Source organism: Sphaerodactylus townsendi, linkage group LG08 (genome assembly GCF_021028975.2).
Source record: "Sphaerodactylus townsendi isolate TG3544 linkage group LG08, MPM_Stown_v2.3, whole genome shotgun sequence".
NCBI lineage: Eukaryota > Metazoa > Chordata > Lepidosauria > Squamata > Sphaerodactylidae > Sphaerodactylus > Sphaerodactylus townsendi.
In genome coordinates this window covers 76,312,920-76,333,273 of record NC_059432.1, presented here as the reverse complement: position 1 = coordinate 76,333,273, position 20,354 = coordinate 76,312,920, and positions in this window count along the sequence as shown.

Sequence of the window (20,354 nt, the reverse complement as noted above, 5' to 3'; positions counted from 1 at the left end):
TGCTTGTCCAGACGCCCCCATGCATGTCTGGACAGGCCCACCTGCGTGTCCAGACTCCCCCCATGCATGTCCGGACAGCCCCCCCCTGTGTGTCCGGACAGGCCCCCCCTGCGTGTCCGGACAGGTCCCCCTGCGTGTCCGGAGGGCCCCCTTGTTTGTCCAGACACCCTACTGCGTGTCTGGACGGCCCCCCTGCGTGTCCAGATGCCCCCCATGCGTGTCTGGATGGCCCCCTTGTTTGTCTGGAAACCCTACTGCATGTCTGGATGGCACCCCTGCGTGTCCGGATGCCCCCCATGCGTGTCCGGACGGCCCCCTTGTTTGTCCGGACACCTTCCTGCGTATCTGGACGGCCCCCCTGCGTGTCCGGATGCCCCCCATGCGTGTCCGGATGCCCCCCTTGTTTTTCCGGACAACTTCCTGTGTATCCGGACGCCTCCCCTGCATGTCCGGGCCCGGCCACTACTTGTTTGTCACGGACAGCCCTCCCTGCGTCCAGGCAGCCCCCCCTGCGTGTCCAGATGGCCAACTTGTTTGTTCGGATACCCTCCTGCGTGTCCGGACAGCCCCCTGCGTGTCTGGATGCCGCCCCTGCGTGTCCGGATGCCCCCCTGCGTATCCGGATGCCCCCTTTTTTGTCCGGACACCCACTCCTGCGTGTCCGGATGCCCCCTGCGTGTCGGGGCGCCCCCTCTTGAAGTATCCAGACCCAGGCCCCCTGCGTGTCCAGAGCGCCCACCCATGCGTAACAGACGGCCCCCTTGTATGCATGTCTGGGCGGCCCCAGCAATCCGGACACCCTACTGCGTGTCTGGACGGCCCCACTGAGTGACCGGATGCCCCGCTTGTTTGTCCGGACACCCCCCTGCGTGTCCGAATACCCCCCCTGCATGTCTGGATGGCCCCCCTTCTTTGTCCGGACACCCCCCCTGCGTGTCCGGATGCTCCCCTCTGTGTCCAGAGCGCCAGCCATGCATGTCGGATGGCCCCCTTGTTTGTCTGGAAACCCTACTGGGTGTCTGGATGGCCCCCCTGCATGTCTGGACAGCCCCGTTGTTTGTTTGGACACCTTCCTGCATGTCTGGATGGCCCTCCTGCATGTGGGCCCGTTGTTTGTTTGAGACACCTTCCTGCCATGTCTGGATGGCCCCTGTTTGTCCGGACACCCACTCCTGCGAGTCCGGGCGCCCCCTCTGCGTGTCCCTGACAGCCCCTTGGTTGTCGGACACACTCCTACGTGTCCGAATGCCCCATGTGTGTCCAGGCGGGCCCCTGCGATATTCCCGGATGCCCTGGAGTGCGTGTCTGGATGGCCCCTTGTTTCTGGATTCCCCCTGCATGTCCGGGCCGGCCCTCTTGTTTGTCCGGACACCCTACTGCGTGTCGGGCCGGCCCCTGCGTGTCCAGACGGCCCCCTTGCTTGTCCAGACGCCCCCATGCATGTCTGGACAGGCCCACCTGCGTGTCCAGCCTCCCCCCATGCATGTCCGGACAGCCCCCCCCTGTGTGTCCGGACAGGCCCCCCCTGCGTGTCCGGACAGGTCCCCCTGCGTGTCCGGAGGGCCCCCTTGTTTGTCCAGACACCCTACTGCGTGTCTGGACGGCCCCCCTGCGTGTCCAGATGCCCCCCATGCGTGTCTGGATGGCCCCCTTGTTTGTCTGGAAACCCTACTGCATGTCTGGATGGCACCCCTGCGTGTCCGGATACCCCATCGCGTGTCGGGACATTTGCCCCCCTTGTTTGTCGGACACCTTCACCTGTGTATCCTGGGCCCCGGCCCCCCTGCGTGTCGGATGCCCCCATGCGTGTCCGGATGCCCCCCTTGTTTTTTCCAGGACAACTTCACTGTGTATCCGGACGCCTCCCTGCATGTCGGGGCGGCCCTCTCTTGTTTTACATCGCGGACACCCTCCTGCGTGTCCAGACGCCCCCCTGCGTGTCCAGATAGGCCAACTTGTTTGTTCGGATACCCTCCCTCGCGTGTCCGGACAGCCCCCTGCGTGTCTGGATGCCGCCCCTGCGTCGAGGATGCCCCCCTGCGTGTCGGATGCCCCCTTTTGTCCGGACACCCTCCCTGCGTGTCCGGATTGCCCTGCGTGTCCGGGCGCCCCCTGCGTATCCAGAGCAGAGCCCCTGCGTGTCCAGACGCCACCCATGCATGTCTGGACGGCCCCCTTGTAGTCCGGACACCCTACTGCGTGTCTGGACGGCCCCACTGAGTGACCGGATGCCCCGCTTGTTTGTCCGGACACCCCCCTGCGTGTCCGAATACCCCCCCCCTGCGTGTCCGGATGGCCCCCTTGTTTGTCCGGACACCATCCTGCGTGTCCGGATGCTCCCCTCTGTGTCCAGACGCCAGCCATGCATGTCCGGATGGCCCCCTTGTTTGTCTGGAAACCCTACTGGGTGTCTGGATGGCCCCCCTGCATGTCTGGACAGCCCCGTTGTTTGTTTGGACACCTTCCTGCATGTCTGGATGGCCCCCCTGTTTGTCCGGACACCCTCCTGCGAGTCCGGACGCCCCCCCTGCGTGTCCTGACAGCCCCCTTGGTTGTCCGGACACACTCCTGCGTGTCCGAATGCCCCCATGTGTGTCCAGACGGGCCCCCTGCGTATTCGGATGCCCCGTGTGCGTGTCTGGATGGCCCCCCTTGTTTTCTGGATTCCCCCTGCATGTCCGGACGGCCCTCTTGTTTGTCCGGACACCCTACTGCGTGTCCGGACGGCCCCCCTGCGTGTCCAGACGGCCCCCTTGTTTGTCCGGACACCCTACTGCTTGTCCGGACGGACCCCTGCATGTCCGGATGGCCCCCTTGTTTTCCGGATGCCCTCCTGCGTGTCTGGATGGCCCCTTTGTTTTTCCGGACACCCTTGCGTGTCTGGGTGGCCCCCCTTGTTTCCTGGATTCCCCCCTGCATGTCCGGACGGCCCTCTTGTTTGTCCGGACACCCTACTGCGTGTCCGGACGGCCCCCCTGCGTGTCCAGACTGCCCGCTTGTTTGTCCGGACACCCTACTGCGTGTCTGGATGGCCCCGCTGCGTGTCCGGATGCCTCCCTGTGTGTCCGGACAGCACCCTAGTTTGTCCGGACTCCCTACTGCGTGTCCGGATGCCCCCCCTGCATGTCCGGACGGCACCCTTGTTTGTCCGGACACCCTGCTGTGTGTCTGGATGGACTTCTGCTTGTCCGGATGCCCCCCATGTGTGACCGGACGGCCCCCTTGTTTTTCCGGACACCCCTGCTTGTCCGGATGGCTCCCTTGTTTGTCCGGACACCCTCCTGCATGTTCAGATGGCCCCCCTGCGTGTCCGGATCCCCCCTGCGTGTCCTGAGGGCCCCCTGCATGGCCGGACCCTCCTTGTGTGTCCGGACGCACCCTGAGTGTCTGAACTGCCCCCCTGCATATCCGGACACCCCCTGCATGTCCGGACAGCCCCCTTGCCTGTCCAGACACCCTCCTGCGTGTCCTGATGGCCCCCCTGCGTGTCCGGACTGCATTTTCTGCATTCCTGTCACTGGGGGTTGCAGGCTGAGGGGGGAGGCACATTTACGAAGGCACAGTCTCAAAACTTTCAGGGTCTCATTAGGAGACTGCCCTAATGATACGCCCCAGGTTTGAGGCAATTTGGTTCAGAGGGGCCAAAGTTATGGACCCTCAAAGGTGTAGCCCCGTCTCCTATTAGCTCCCATTGGAAACAATGGGGATGGGGGCACACCCTTTGGGAGTCCATAACTTTGGACTCCCTGAACCATGGTTGGTATCATCAGGAGGGTCTCACAATGATACTCTGAAATTTTGGTGCTGATAGCCTCCCGGGTGGGTGTCCGGACAAGCCTCCCTGGAGGGTGGCCGGACAAGCCTCCTGGGAGGTTGGCCGGACAAGCCTCCCGGGAGGGTGGCCAGACAAGGGTGGGTGTCCGGCCACTGGAATGGTGTCCGGACAAGCCTCCCGGGTGGGTGTCCGGACAAGACTCCCTGGAGGGTGGCCGGACAAGCCTCCCTGGAGGATGGACGGACAAGCCTCCCAGTATGGTTGCCGGACAAGCCTGCTGGGAGGGTGGCCGGACAAGGGTGGGTGTCCGGCTACCGGGAGAGTGGCCTGACAAGCCTCCCAGGAGGGTGGCTGTACAAGCCTCCCGGGAGGGTGGCCGGACAAGGGTGGGTGTTCGGCCACCTGGAGGGTGTCCGAACAAGTCTCCCTGGTGGGTGTCCGGACAAGCCTCCCGAGTGGGTTTCCGGACAAGCTTCCCAGGAGGGTGGCCGGACAAGCCTTCCGGGAGGGTGGCTGGACAAGCCTCCCAGGAGGGTGGCCGGACAAGGGTGGATATCTGGCCACTGGAAGGGTGTCCGGACAAGCCTCCCAGGTGGGTGTCTGGACAAGCCTCCCTGGAGGGTGTCCGGACAAGCCTCCCTGGAGGGTGGCCGGACAAGCCTCCTGGGAGGGTGGCCGGACAAGGGTGGGTGTCCGGCTACCGGGAGAGTGGCCTCCCTGGAGGATGGCCGGACAAGCCTCCTGGGAGGGTGGCCGTACAAGCCTCCCGGGAGGGTGGCCGGACAAGGGTGGGTGTCCGGCCACCTGGAGGGTGTCCGAACAAGCCTCCCTGGTGGGTGTTCGGACAAGCCTCCCGAGTGGGTTTCCGGACAAGCCTCCCGGGAGGTTGGCCTGACAAGGGTGGCTGTCCGGCCACCGGGAGGGTGTTCGAAAAAGCCTCCCTGGAGGGTGGCCGGACAAGCCTCCCGGGAGGCCGGACAAGGGTGGGTGTCCGGCCACTGGGAGGGTTTCCGGACAAGCCTCCCGGGAGGGTGGCCGGACAAGCCTCCTTGGAGGGTGGCTGGACATGGGTGGGTGTCCGGCAACAGGGAGGGTGGCCGGACAAGCCTCCCGGGTGGGTGTCCGGACAAGCCTCCCGGCAGGTTGGCCAGACAAGCCTCCTGGGAGGTTGGCCGGACATGGGTGGGTGTCCGGCAACAGGGAGGGTGGCCGGACAAGTCTCCCAGGAGGGTGGCCGGACAAGCCTCCCGGGAGGGTGGCTGGACAAGGGTGGGTGTCCAGCCACCGTGAGGTTGTCTGGACAAGCATCCCGGGTGGGTGGCCGGAGAAGCCTCCTGGGAGGGTGGCCGGACAAGGGTGGGTGTCCGGCTACCGGGAGAGTGGCCTCCCTGGAGGATGGCCGGACAAGCCTCCTGGGAGGGTGGCCGTAGAAGCCTCCCGGGAGGGTGGCCGGACAAGGGTGGGTGTCCGGCCACCGGGAGGGTGTTCGGAAAAGCCTCCCTGGAGGGTGGCCGGACAAGGGTGGGTGTCCGGCTACCGGGAGAGTGGCCTCCCTGGAGGATGGCCGGACAAGCCTCCTGGGAGGGTGGCCGTACAAGCCTCCCGGGAGGTTGGCCTGACAAGGGTGGCTGTCCGGCCACCGGGAGGGTGTTCAGAAAAGCCTCCCTGGAGGGTGGCCGGACAAGCCTCCTTGGAGGGTGGCTGGACATGGGTGGGTGTCCGGCAACAGGGAGGGTGTTCGGAAAAGCCTCCCTGGAGGATGGCCGGACAAGCCTCCTGGGAGGGTGGCCGTACAAGCCTCCCGGGAGGTTGGCCTGACAAGGGTGGCTGTCCGGCCACCGGGAGGGTGTTCAGAAAAGCCTCCCTGGAGGGTGGCCGGACAAGCCTCCTTGGAGGGTGGCTGGACATGGGTGGGTGTCCGGCAACAGGGAGGGTGGCCGGACAAGCCTCCCGGGTGGGTGTCCGGACAAGCCTCCCGGCAGGTTGGCCACCCAAGCCTCCTGGGAGGTTGGCCGGACATGGGTGGGTGTCATGCAACAGGGAGGGTGGCCGGACAAGTCTCCCAGGAGGGTGGCCAGACAAGCCTCCCGGGAGGGTGGCTGGACAAGGGTGGGTGTCCAGCCACCGTGAGGTTGTCTGGACAAGCATCCCGGGTGGGTGGCCGGAGAAGCCTCCCTGAAGGGTGCCCGGACAAGCCTCCTGGAAGGGTGGCCGGACAAGCCTCCCGGGAGTGTGGCCCCCTTGCGTGTCCGGGCGGCCCCCCTGCATGTCCGGACGGCCCCTTTGTTTTACCGGACACCCTCATGCGTGTCTGGATGGCCCCCTGCATGTCTGAATGCCCCCCCGCATGTCCGGACGGCCCCCTTGTTTATCTGGACACCGTACTGCGTGTCTGGACGCCCTCCCTGTGTGTCCGGATGCCACCCATGCGTGTCCGGACGTCCCCCTTGTTTGTCCGGACACCCTCCTGCGTGTCCGGACGTCCCCCTTGTTTGTCCAGACACCCTCCTGCGTGTCCGGACGCCCCCCCTGCGCATCCGGACTTCCCCTTGTTTGTCCGGACACCCCCCTGCGTGTCCGGACGGCCCCCTTGTTTGTCCGGACACCCTACTGCATGTCCAGACGGTGCCCCTGCGTGTCCAGACGGCCCCCTTTTTTGTCCGGAAACCCTACTGCGTGTCTGGATGGCCCCCCTGCGTGTCCGGATGCCCCCCCTGAGTGTCTGGACAGCACCCTTGTTTGTCCGGACACCCTGCTGCATGTCTGGACGGACCGCTGCTTGTCCGGATGCCCCCCATGCATGACCAGATGGCCCCCTTGTTTTTTCAGACACCCCCTGCTTGTCTGGATGGCCCCCTTGTTTTTCCGGACACCCTCCTGCGTGTCTGGATGGCCCCACTGCATGTCCAGACAGCCTCCTTGTTTGTTTGGACACCCTCCTGCATGTCTGGACGCCCCCCTGCGTGTCCAGACGCCCCCTGCGTGTCCAGACAGGCCCTCCTGTGTGGCCGGACGCCCCCTGTGTATCCGGACGCCCCCCATGTGTGTCCGGACGGCCCCTTGTTTGTCCAGAAACCCTCCTGCATGTCTGGACGGCCCCCCTGCGTGTCCAGATGCCCCCTGCCTGTCCGGACGGCCCCCCTTGTTTGTCCAGACACCCCCATGCGTGTCCGGACGGCCCCCTTGTTTGTCCGAACTCCCCCCATGCGTGTCCGGACGGCCCCCTTGTTTGTCCGAACTCCCCCCATGCGTGTCCAGACACCCCCTGCATGTCCAGACAGGCCCCCCTGTGTATCCGGACGCCCCCCATGTGTGTCCGGACAGCCCCTTGTTTGTCCAGAAACCCTCCTGCGTGTCTGGACGGCCCCCCTGCATGTCCAGATGCCCCCCTGCCTGTCCGGACGGCCCCCTTGTTTGTCCGGACACCCCCATGCGTGTCCGGACGGCCCCCTTGTTTGTCCGGACTCCCCCCATGCGTGTCCGGACAGGCCCCCATGCGTGTCCGGACACCCTTCTATGTGTGTCTGGACGGCCCCCTTGTTTGTCCGGACGCCCCCCATGCGTGTCCGGACAGGCCCCCCTGCATGTCCGGATGCTTCCATGCGTTTCTGGACGGCCCCCTTTTTGTCCGGACGCCCCCCATGCATGTCGGGACGCCCTACCATGTGTGTCTGGACGGCCCCCTTGTTTGTCCATACATCCCCTGTGTGTCTGGCCGCCCCCTGCATTTCCAGACACCCTCCTATGTGTGTCCGGACGGCCCCCTTGTTTGTCCGGACGGCCCCCTTGTTTGTCCGGACGCCCCCATGCGTGTCCGGACAGGCCCCCCTGCGTGTCCGGATGCCCCCATGCATTTCTGGATGGCCCCCTTTTTTTGTTTGGACGCCCCCCATGCATGTCCGGACGCCCTCCCATGTGTTTCCGGACGGCTCCCTTGTTTGTCCGGACGGCCCCCTTGTTTGTCCGGACAGGCCCCTCTGCGTATCCGGACAGGATCCCATGCGTGTCCGGACAGGCCCCCATGCATGTCTGGATGGCCCCCTTGTCTCTCCGACACATTCCTGCGTGTCCGGACGGCCACCCTGTGTGTCCGGACCCCCCTGCATGTCCGAATGCCCCCCATGTGTGTCCGGACGGCCCCCTGTGTGTCCAGACGCCCCTCTGCGTGTCTGGATGCCCACCCTGCATGTCTGGACGCCCCCCATGCATGTCCGGATGGCTCCCTTGTTTGTCTGGACGCCCCCCATGCATGTCTGGACAGGCCCCCCTGCATGTCCGGACAGGCCCCGTTGCCTCTCCGGACACCTACCTGCCTATCCAGACACCCCCCTGCGTGTCCGGACGCCCCCCTGCGTGTCCAGATGGCCCCCTGTGTGTCCAGAGGCCCCCCTGCATGTCCGGACAGCCCCCTTCCCTCTCTGGACACCTTCTTGCATGTCCGGACAGCCCCCTGTGTTTCCAGACGCCCCCCTGCATGTCCGAACGACCCCCTTTCCTGTTTGGACACACTCCTGCGTTTCCAGACTTCCCCCTTGCATGTCCGGATGCCCCTAGAGTTCCCGGACTGCCCGCCTGCATGAACAGATGCTCCCTGCATGTAATAGGGTTATTACCAAGTACTGAAACCGATTATCATTACAGATTATTACCAACTACTGAACCCGATTATTACCGATTATTACCGATAACTGAAACCGATTGTTACTGATTACCGTAACCGATTACTGATACAGATTATTAATGATTACTGAAACTGATTATTACCGATTATTACCGATTACTAAAACCGATTATTTTCGATTACTGAAACCTACTATTACCAATTATTATCAATTACTGGAACGGATTATTACCGATTACTGAAACAGATTACTACATGCCCCCCTGCGTGTCCAGAAGCCCCCTGCATATCCAGATGCCCCCTGCGTGTCCCGACGCCCCCCATGCATGTCCAGATGCCCGCTGCATGTCCGGACGGCCCCCTTGTCTGTCCAGACACCCTCCTGCGTGTCCGGACGGCCTCCCTGCATGACCGGACTGCCCCTCTGCATATCCGGATGCCCCCCATGCATGTCGGGACACCCCCTGCATTTCTGCACAGCCCCCTTCATGTCCAGACCCCCCTCTGCATGTCCTGAAGCCCCCTTCATATCCAGATGCCCTCTGCATGTCCAGACAACTCCTCTGCATGTCCGGATGCCCCCCGTGTGTCCGGACGCACCCTGAGTGTCTGAACTGCCCCCCTGTGTATCCGGACACCCCCTGCATGTCCGGACAGCCCCCTTGCCTGTCCAGACACCCTCCTGCGTGTCCGGACGGCGTTTTCTGCATTCCTGTCACTGGGGGTTGCAGGCTGAGGGGGGAGGCACATTTACGAAGGCACAGTCTCAAAACTTTCAGGGTCTCATCAGGAGACTGCCCTAATGATATGCCCCAGGTTTGAGGCAGTTTGGTTCAGAGGGGCCAAAGTTATGGACCCTCAAAGGTGTAGCCCCGTCTCCTATTAGCTCCCATTGGAAACAATGGGGATGGGGGCACCCCTTTGCGAGTCCATAACTTTGGACTCCCTGAACCAAACCTCACCAACCATGGTTGGTATCATCAGGAGGGTCTCACAAAGATACTCTGAAATTTTGGTGCTGATAGCCTAAAAACTGTGTCCCCTGCAGGTCAAAAATGGAAAACCACTAAAAATACCCAAAAAATGAACCCTGCTTGGTGCAGAAAACAAGGGACTCCTTGAATATCCCTGTTTTTCAAACAGGGTTTTGCGCCTCTGGTGAGCAGGAGAGCATGTGCCACATGATTTCTGTGGTCAGAGCTGTGGCTAAGGGCTTGAGGTGTGGTGTGATGGTGGTTTGGGGTGGCTTGGTGCAGAAATCACGGGACTCCTTCAATATCCCTGTTTTTCAAACAGGGTTTTGCATCTCTGGTGCGCAGGGGAGCATGTGTCGCCTGATTTCTGTGGTCAGAGCTTTGGCTAAGGGCTTGAGGTGTGCTGTGATGGTGGTTTGGGTTGGCCTGGTGCAGAAATCACGGGACTCCTTCAATATCCCTGTTTTAGGGTTGGTCAATACTAAAAAAATTCGGTAAAATTCGGATGTGGGTATTTTGGGGCATAAAATGATTTGTATGCCCGAATCTGAATCATAGCCAATTCGGATATACCCGAAAATTCGGGTAAATCCGAAAAATTCGGGTCCGTTTTATTATTTTTTTGAATTTTTGGTGTTTTTACACGTTTTGGCCTGCAGATGGTGCACTTTTAAAGCTAGCAGCACCAAAATTTCAGGATATCATCTGGAGACTGTCCTGATGATTCTCCCCAAGTTTGGTGCAGTTTGGTTCAGGGGGGACAAAGTTATTGACCCTCAAAAGGGGTGCCCCCATCCCCATTGTTTTTCCCAGCCATAAGGAAGCCTAACAGGAGATGGGGGGCTTACACTTTTGAAGGTCCATAACGATTGGACCCTAAAGAACCAAACTTCACCAAACAAGGGGAGTATCATAAGGACGAGTACATTTATGATACCCAGGGAATTTTTTTGGTGACAGTGACTCTAAAACTGCACCCCTCACAGTCACCCAAAGAAATTTCCCCAGATTCTGTGCTCTGCTTAGTGGCTGGCTGGCTCCATTGCAGCCAATGAGGAGAATTTCCTGTGGGGAGGGGCTGTGGAGTGCACATTTCTCGCCATGGTAAACCCACAGAAACTTTGCCATGGTAATTGTCATCAGGAGAGTCTCTTCATGACACCATCAGGTTTCAGTGACCTTACGTTGCTTCAAGAGGGGTTCAAATGTTATGGGTGAGGTCCATCTCCCCACGCTGCCCCCCCCATAAGCAAAGTTCACTCAAACCTGGATGGTGTCATCCAAAGACTCTCCTGAAGATACCCTGAATTTTGATTGTGACTGTGCCACCCATGAAAAGCAAATGTAGCACCCCACAACCCTCCACCAGAAAATTCCCCATTGACAGCAATGCAGAAGTCACTGCAGAAAAAAAGAACCTTGGGCAAATTTTTTTGGGGGGGGGTGCCTGCAGGGGCACATTTTTTAGACATATCAGCACCAAAATATCCAGAAGGGTATCATCCAGGAGACTGTCCTGATGAAGCACCCCCCCATGCTTAATTGGTGCAGGTTTGGTTTCTAGGGGGGCCAAAGTTATGGACCCACTCAAAATGGTAGCCACCATCTCCTTAGCTCTCCATTTGGGGGAAACAATGGGGGGATAGAATTTGCCCCCCTTTGAGGGTCCCATAGCTTTGGCCCCCTGAACCAAACTGCACTGGCAAACTTGGGGGGGTGTCATCAGGACAGTCTCCTGATGATACCCTGAGGCCTATTTGTGCCACTAAGCTGCCTAAAAATTCCGGTTTTCATGTTTCACGGCTCCTGCACATGAAAGCCTGCTGGGAGTGAGTGGCGGTGAAACATGCATAAATCAGCATTTTTTAAAGCCTGAGTGACACTAAACTTTCAGGAGGTAACATCTAGGGAGACTGTCCTGATGAGTACCCCCAAAGTTCAGTGCAGTTTGGTTCCAGGGGAGCCAAAGATTATGAAAGACTTCTCAAAAAGGTGTAGCCCCCATCCCTATCAAACTCCCCATTGGAAACAATGGGGGATAGTTGCACCCCTTTTGCAGAGGTCCATGCACCTGAACAAAACTGCACCAAACTTGGTGGGCAATATCAGGACAGTCACCTGATGATACCCTGATAATTTGGTGCCAAATACATCTCAAAATGCGTCCCTGCAGGCACCCCCCAGAAATTTGCCCAAGATTCTTTGTTCTGCAGTGACTTAGCTGTATTGCTGTCAATGGGGGGAATTTCTGAGTAGAGACTGCTGAGGTTGCACATTTCTAGAAGCGTGATAGTCACAAAACTTTCAGAGAATTATCTTCAGGAGAGTCTCACCTGGATGACACCATCCAGGAGTTTTGGAAATTTTTGCTTCCAGGGGGGTTTGAATTCTATGGGTTACCCAAAGGAGGGTGGGGCCCATCTCCCACTTCCCCCTAAAGTAAAGTTCCCCAAACCTGGATGGTGTCATCCAGAACTCTCCTGAAGATACCCTGAAAGATTTGTGAGTTTACCATGAAGAAAATGTGCACTCCACAGCCCTCTCTCCATTCCCTATTGACAGCAATGCAGCTAAGTCACTGCAAGAACAAAGTCTTGTGCAAATTTCTGGGGGGGGGAGTTGCCTGCAGAAGTGCATTTTGTAGATGTATTGGTACCAATATTTCCAGTGCTTATCATCAGGAGACTGTCCACAGTGAGTACCCTCAAAAGTTCCAGATTGCAGTTTGGTTCAAGAGAGCCAAAGTTGCCGTATATGAGACCCCTCAAAGGGGTAGCCCTCCCATTTCCTTAGTTCCCATTGGAAAGAATGGGGGATAGGGACACCACTTTTGGGGGTCCATAACTTTGGCCCCCCTAAACCAAAATGCACCAAACTTGGAGGGTATCATCAGGACAGTCTCCTGATGACACCCTGAAAATTTGGTGCTGATATGTTTAAAAATGTCTCCCCTGCAGGCCAAAATGTGAAAAAAACACCAAAAAATAAAAACGCAATTTGGCTGGTAATCCGAATCCCATGGATTCGGATCTGTTAGGATTCAGACAGCTCAGATTCGGCCCCTGCTCGTCCGAATCCGTCCGAATCCGTGCAGATTCGGTAAAAATTCGGATTTGGACTGTCCGAATCTCCAACCCTACCCTGTTTTGCAAACAGGGTTTTGCGCCTCTGGTGCGCAGGGGAGCATGTGCCGCGTGATTTCTGTGGTCAGAGCTGCCGCTGAGGGCATGAGGTGTGATGTGATGGTGGTTTGGGGTGGGGTGGTGCAGAAATCATGGGACTCCTTCAATATCCCTGTTTTTCAAACAGGGTTTTGCGCCTCTGGTGCGCAGGAAAGCATGTGCTGCATGATTTCAGTGGTCAGAGTTGTGGCTGAGGGCTTGAGGTGTGGTGTGATGGTGGTTTGGGGTGGCTTGGCTCAGAAATCATGGGGCTCCTTGAATATCCCTGTTTTTCAAACAGGGTTTTGCATCTCTGGTGCGCAGGGGAGCATGTGCCGCGTGATTTCTGTGGTTACACATGTGTGTGAGGGCTTGAGCTGTGATGTGATGGTAATTTAGGGGTGACATGGTGCAGAAATCATGGTCATCCTCGAGGATCCCTGTTTTAAACATGTTTTTGCTCATCTGGTGCACCATGGAGCGTGTGCTGCGTGATTGCTGTGGTCAGACATGTGTGTGAGGGCTTGAGCTGTGATGTGATGGTGATTTGGGGGTGACATGGTGCATAAATCTTGGTCATCCTCGAGGATCCCTGGTTTAAACATGTTTTTGTGCCACTGGTGCGCCAGGGAGCATGTGATGCGTGATTGTTTTGGTCACATATATGTGTGAGGGCTTGAGCTGTGATGTGATGGTGATTTGGGGGTGACATGGTGCAGAAATCATGGTCATCCTTGAGGATGCCTGTTTTAAACATGTTTTTGTGCCACTGGTTCGCCAGGGAGCATGTGCCACATAATTTCTGTGGTCAGAGCTGTGGCTAAGGACTTGAGGTGTGATGTGATGGTGGTTTGGGGTGGCTTGGTGCAGAAATCATGAGACTCCTTGAATATCCCTGTTTTTCAAACAGGGTTTTGCGCCTCTGATGCACCATGGAGCATGTGCCGGCTGATTTCTGTGGTCAGAGCTGTGGCTAAGGGCTTGAGCTGTGATGTGATGGTGATTTGGGGGTCATCCTCGAGGATCCCTTTTTAAAACATGTTTTTGCACCACTGGTTCGCCAGGGAGCATGTGATGCGTGATTTCTGTGGTCAGAGCTGTGGCTGAGGTGTGCTGTGATGGTGGTTTGGGGTGGCTTGGTGCAGAAATCACGGGACTGGTGCGCCAGGGACCATGTGATGCGTGTTTGCTGTGGTCAGACATATGTGTGAGGGCTTGAGTTGTGATGGGATAGTGGTTTTGGGGTGACGGTGCAGAAATCATGATCATTCTCGAGGATCCCTGTTTTTCAAACATGTTTTTGCACCACTGATACGCCAGGAAGCATGTGATGCATGATTGTTTTGGTGCTGCCTGTAAAGTAGGACATGCTTTATAGATTCGTGGTTATTTCATTTCATTTCAATTCAAAAATCATATGAAATCAGGAGAATCCCTGTGGATCCTCATTTTACCCAGGCCCAATGAAGAGTGTTAAAAGATAAAGAGCAAAAGAAAGAGAACAAGGAGGGAAGGAACAGGAGGATAAATGCTATGAGGAATACTAAGAAATCTAGTTACTGAACAATTTAGTTTTAGAAGATGAGAAGTAACACAACAAGATGAAAGGAGACAGTAACACAAGATAAAAGGTTAACCAAAAAAGATGTCAATTAAAAAATTATTTGTCAAAACAGAAATAATAGTCAAAATCGTAAAATAGAATACAAGAAGCTAAAGAATAAATATGAAACCAAAGGACATAGAACATGTAGGAACCCTAATGGGATCCCTGAAAAAAGATCTCTAAAGCCTAAATTCTGCAAAAAATAAAAGGGCGGGGAGATGTTCAGCTACATGAATAATGGGAGTCTTGATGCTGTTGTTCAGACAAAGAAAATTTATTAAAGTTGTTCATGTTTAAAAATAATCAAAGTAACCCAACTATTAAGACTGGAAAATCAGGAGTTAGCTAAAAGATTATCTTAATGCAGAGAGAAAACACATTCAAGCAATTTAAGAAAAAGAGAGAAGGGACAGTCAAGAACTAGCAATAAAGGCCATGATGTGAGAAAATACAACAGGCTGTATAAAACTTTGTTTGCAAAGCTGGATCCAAGTTGTGTGGTTGGGTGGAGAGATAGCAGGGTACCTGTTAACACCACCCCCATTTGCAAAGCCACTGAATCCCAGCTTTGGAAAGGAGGGGGTGGTGGTGGTAAGGTGTTGTGAAGATGGGGAGAGTTTGCAGAACTGGATCCAGGCTTTGCAAGGATGGAGCGGGGGACCTGCAGAGTGCCTGTGAAGTTGGGAAGAGTTCTACACAGGCACCTCCACCTTTTTTTCTGCTTCTCACTCCCCATTCTGCCAGCCCTTTTCTTAAATTTATCTCTCTGCCCTGCTATCCCAGCTCTCCCTTTCTGCCCATTTATTCCACTCTCTTTTTCCCTCCCTACCCCAACTTTCTCTTATCTATATTTCTGCCACCCTGTTCTAAACTTCTAGATCACCTTGATAGCCCTTTTCTGCAACATTTCCAGCTCTACGGTATCCTTTCTGAGATGGGATGTTCACAATTTTCATGTAGTATTTCAAAACTTGCCATACTACAAGTCCGAACATGAGCATTATGATACTGACCATTTCAATCACATTCTGAATAATCCCTAGCATAGAATTAATATCAATACTGTATTTCATATATTCAACAAACAACAATCATGGATCAGTGTTTTTGCTTCACCCCATTCTAAGGATTTCATATGCACCTTTTATATGTATTTTAAAAGCACCCTCTAAAGAAATATCCTGATTGTCTCTATATCTTCTAGCAAACAAATCAGTTGTTTTATTGGAGCTCACTCATTTCCCCTCCACCGTAGTAAGCAACAATGAGTCTATAAATTCTAGGAGATTTAAGGTTGTGAATAATAATCTCCTAGATGTGTACTTGCATTTTTATGAGCAGTGAGCAATCAGATAATATTCTCCTGTTTGACATCTCTAGGTCATGATAGAATTAACACCCATATGTTGCATTCCTCAAACCTTGTGCTATACTACAATTAAAGACAGAAACGAGGGCTTCCAGATTGCAGCATTTTAATATCTACAGCCCAATAATTTAAACCTATTTATATGAGGCAGCAATAGACATTAGCATAGAATTTTTGAAACTTTTCTTTAACATCAGATTTTTAACCATTTGAAATCTTTAAAGTATATTTTTAAATGTTTTGAATCTGGTTTTTGCTCTGATAATTTTTAGAGCCTGGAATAAATGCTGAATTGACTCCCTGCAGTGTTTGTTGAATATTCTCCAGTGACTCCCACTGATGACTGCAAGAGTTAAGGGAATTTTGCACAATGTAGAAACAAGTCTCTTGTCTGTGACTGTGGTTCAGAGTGCAACCATATAAATAATGTGCACTGAACCCAAACAGGAAATTGCAAGTGTGATTTAATCTCCAAAGAGAACCAACAATGCATCTGCATGCAGCTAGGTGCTATAAAGTGTAGACAAAAACCAAGTCACATTCAGCAATTAATTCAACAGGTATAGCACATATCATATAAACTTTAGTATAGCAAACATGCCACATTCAACAAATAATTCAACAGGTATAGCACATGTACAAACACAAATTCTAACAAGTGGCTACACATTAAACACATAAAATTACATTACACATCTGGAGAATAGAAAACTGTTCTAATCATATATTTCTTCTTTGGGCTAAGCCACACCTGGCAGATTCTCCAGAAAGCTGATGAATGAGTACAAGTCCCTCCTAAACAAGCTTGAGTTGACCGGTGACCTTGTTCTCCTGTCTCTCAATTTGAGTGCAGCATGTTTCTGCACTTAAAACAATATGGTTCACATTAGCAAGGGCCTTGCGCACCATGCATTTGAATACAACTTGGTTGTTTGCTATACTTTATGTGATATGTACTACACCAATTGAATTAATTAAATGTGACTTATTTTTTTGCTACACTTTATAGACATGGTGTGTGTAGGTGTACTGTTTGTTCTCTTTGGAGATTAAATTCACATTTACAATAGCATTTCCTGTTTGGGTTCAGTGCACATTATTTATATGGTTGAAGTTCCCACTTATACCCTGCTTTTTTGTGTGGTTCAGAGTGGACATAATGTTTCCTGATGGCTTTATCATGGTTCACATGCACTCGTTAGATGTGAGATTGGAGATAAAAGCAATTAAAGATTGTCTGTGTGTATACATGTGTGACAGAAAACAGAAGTCATACAAAACACAACATTCTTTCATCACAGTTTAAATATATTTACCCAGAAGTAGGTTTTCCCAAGGTCTATTTTTCTTTTCAGTCTGCTATCATAATAGTCAAAGCGGGAAACTACACATTTCCCTTCCTGAGAGATGCAATCAAGATACATACTTTATTCACAAGGCAGATAAACACATATCCACTTTGAATGTTACGGCATGAGCTCAACAAGAAGATTCCAGTCATGAGAATAAATGGCAGGAGAGGATATCTAAATGCAGTCAACACGGGTCAAATGAATCAAAGCTACCATCTTTCAAGAAGGCTTGTATGAATTATTATATGAGCATATCACAAAGCTCTTGATTACTTCCTTTCAACAGAGATTGCTTCATTCAGGCATATCGCTTTAACCAGTAAGCTCACAGCTCTGGAATGGGGCTGATGACGCTATAAACACCTTTCTTATATATGAGACTTCTTTAATGATGTGGCTGGCAATAGAGATTCCAAGAGATAAACATTTCTGAATTGCAATAATGCTTCATCTAATATTCAATTACCTATATGTCTTTCATGTGTTCCCTTTGGTGTGGCATCTAATTCAAATAGATTGCTCATTGTCCCCTAAATAAATTATGTGCTGCTCAGTCTGCCCTACAGCTTGGTACTTACATGAGTTGTGTGTTTATTTAGCGACACAGACTGCTCAGAAGATATTCTGCTTCTATGTTTTGGCCTCTTGTTTCACTCATTACCTTGAAAAGTAATTATGCAAATCTCTTACTGTGGGTTTTATTTATTTATAAACAGCTGAAAATTTCAATTTCAGGGCATGCAACAAAGAAAAAAAAACATATGTGCCAGCTATGAAGTAATGCTACCACCCCCACTGAAACTGAGCAGCTAGCAATAGATAAGAAAAATTATTCCGTTCTTTGCCTTGACTGTTTACTGAGGAAAGAAGCACAATAAATTGGGCTACAGACAACCAATCACCATGGGATTTAGCTGTGCTCATGGAAGGCAGTTGCTGAACTGTGCCTAAGAAACTTAACACATTTTTAATTTTAAAAAGCAGATATTTGGGAAGAGGTGGGGGAGATAAGCAAAGGTAGAACTGGTGTGGAAAGATGTGTTTTTCATAGACTATAAAGGCTGTGCAGGAATGTTGGGGGGACTCCTTGGGTTCCATAACAATCAAAGGTAAAACTTACAGGCTGTGGCCATAGGAGAGGTTAATTAGCTTGTTGAGAAGCAAAGTAATAGCAGCCTTGGCTTATTAGTTATTCCACATATCACTAGAATATGATGGGAAGTCCTAGGGGAGCAGGACCTTGGACAAACAGCTTGGCTAGTGAAGTGCATCCAGTGAGCTTCCCTGATACTCTTTTGTACATGAGAGTAAAAACTGATGCATACATATGATGGGTTCTCCATATAGTCACACTACATTTGAGAATCACGCTTCAGAAGGAGGGACAGGTTTCCCTTTCTCATTTGCAAAGATGATTAGGCAGCTGGGTCTTACGTCTGCTTGGCAGCTGAAAACCTTTCATCTGGCAACTGCCCTCTCTCCAAAAGTAGGTACAAGCTAAGGACAGATTTCCCTCATTCAATACCTTTACTCTGTTTTGTATTCTGTAATCAGTAATCATCAATTTATTGAAAGCCATAGGCCATTACAGTATTACAATATTGTTACATTACAACTTCTGAGCCAACTTGTTATTCCAACAGGTAAGAAAAAAAAGAAAAAAAATTCACTAAAAATCCATCATTGAACACTAAATCTTTCACTTTCCCCCCTACAATATGTCTGAATTGTATTCCCACCTAACTTAAACCAGTTTAGGTTTGATCATTTGCTTTATTACATTGTTGGAGCGAATCTTTGTAGCTGCCAAGGCGAATAGGCCAACCCTATAGGATATATAGGGATCCAAATCCGCAAGGAGAAGGTATAATTTGTCTGAGTCATAATATACCTGGGACAGGGATATAAAACTATTCAAAAACTTAGCCCTAGGCTCTGCGTACAGGGGGCAGTTCAGAACATAATGAGGTAAATCCTCTACTTCCTGTTTGCAGATACAAATTCGTTGTTCCTGTTTTGTATTCTATTCTTCCCAAATTGAAGTATGCACTAGAGGTGAGTACCATTTTTTCAGTTTTTTTGGGTTCAGGTTTATGGGACCTGAATTTTTTCAGTAAAGACAAAACAAAAAACCCATACCAGTAAGTGTTTTTTTAAGCTTTTTTCAGATAGCTGAATTTTTTTGGTTCCATTAAAGTTTAAGGGGATTTTTTTTTCAAGGCTCGGGAAGAGATCTATTTTTTAAGGCAGAGGAACAAAATTTTCAACATAGCTGTAGGTGATTTTCCAAGAATCCCCAAATTTGGTGACATTTGAATCAGGGGATCCAATTTTATGGGCCTCCCACATGGGGAGCTTTCATCTATCCAACTGAGTTTTGAATAGTTTCCAAGGGAAGCTTGGGGCACTCTTTAAGGGTCCATAATATTAGACACCCTGACCTAAACAACAGCAAACCTGGGAGTGCTTTTGAGGAGAGTCACCTGCAGCTATGCTACAAACTGGTCTTTCCACCTTGAAAAACAACCCCCTACAGCCCCTCCCTAAATTCCCACAGATTTTAATGAAACAATGTCACACCCAATCATCTCAAAGTTCCCACCACTGAATTAATAGGGACAGTGGCTGACTTACTGTTTTGCTTCACTTGCATTTGATAAGAGATCTTTGGAGGGCTCTGGAGGCCTGTTTTTCAAGGTACAGGTACCAAAGTTACAGCACAGCTGTTAGTGACTCTCCTCAGAAGAACCCTCAAATTTGGTGAAGTTTGGGTTGGAGGTTGTATGGGCACACAGTTTTCCTCCATTTGGGTGCTCATAAAATTGGACCCCTGACTCAAGTTTCAAAAACTAGGGGGTTCATCTGAGAAGTTTGCTTTCACTATTTTCCCACTTTAAAAGGGAAAGACTTCCACCATTTTGGATAACAGGTCCTATCCTACTGTGTCTCTTTCATCTCTGAAAAGATGAACAACAGTTTTGTTACAGCTGCATTATTCTCAGCATGAAATTTTGGTTTGGGGAGGCTGCCCAAGGAATTAATGAGCTGAGCACAGTCGCCATCCTCCCCCTATGCCACTCAGCTAATACGGTTCAGTCGAGGCTTTTGGGTGCAGGTGGACTGAGATGAGTAGAGGACCATCAATCAAATTGGGAAACCACCCACTGCCTGTTCCTTTGATTTCTTTTTGTTTTAGGAAGAGTTTTTCACCTCAACTGCCCAAGTCAGACTCTGAAGGGACGCAGGCACATATTCACTTCAGTCAGCCCTAAAGTCAAGAACTGGTTAGTTTAATAGAGTTATGTTGACCTTGTTGCTGGACAACCCAACTTTGCACACACCTCACATGTCACCTGTGCTGCGACTTGTCCCCAGCCCAGCCAGGCTGCTCCTGCTGGGGTTGTGCCACTTACAGCCTCCAGCTCTATATGCCCACTCTCCACCCAGCTGCTGAGCCACATGTGGAGAGCAGGTGGCTGACACTGATGATTCCGGG